This window comes from Bison bison, unplaced genomic scaffold (genome assembly GCF_000754665.1).
Source record: "Bison bison bison isolate TAMUID 2011002044 unplaced genomic scaffold, Bison_UMD1.0 scf7180017864174, whole genome shotgun sequence".
NCBI classification, from domain to species: Eukaryota; Metazoa; Chordata; class Mammalia; order Artiodactyla; family Bovidae; genus Bison; species Bison bison.
The window spans coordinates 67,627-68,135 of NW_011494746.1; the positions used below are offsets into that span (position 1 = coordinate 67,627).

The following is a 509-nucleotide window of genomic DNA, read 5'->3' on the forward strand; positions in this document are numbered from 1 at the left end:
TATATATGCACTTCTTAGAAAACCATATTGGGAACTCACTGACATAGTCCTCAGCAATAGACTAATGTACTTAGTTGAATTAATTTAGAAAATAAGCAGGATTCTAATAGTCTACCTGCTCCTGTCCAAAGGTTTCTTCCCTGGCTCATAGACAGTGTCGAAGCATTTTAAAAATGGAATTTAGAAACTGAGATTGAAGTTTGAATGAAATGTATTTAAGTTGCTAATTTACCCAGTTCCTTTTTCATTAAATGCCATTAATTGGAATTATAATCTCAGAAATTGCCTAGTTAGCGCCTGCCTTGTTATAGATTGAGAGAGAAGGTTGAGGATGCTTTTGCTTTGAAATTTCCCCCAAACCTGTGTTTCTCATGATAAGACACCGAAGGCCCCTCAATCTGATTGATGTATGTTTTCCTTTCCTGAATTTCATTTGTGGCATATTCTGTTGAACATTTGATTCTTCTTCTCAGCTTATCTGTCCCAGTTCCATATGTGCCTGTTATCAC

General features: G+C 36.1%; 1 protein-coding gene across 1 annotated transcript in view; it reads left to right on the top strand.

The window, feature by feature from the left end:
* The window catches only part of REPS2 (RALBP1 associated Eps domain containing 2), a 162,226-nt gene that overhangs the window by 58,919 nt on the left and 102,798 nt on the right, over positions 1-509 (top strand). The window lies entirely within an intron of this gene.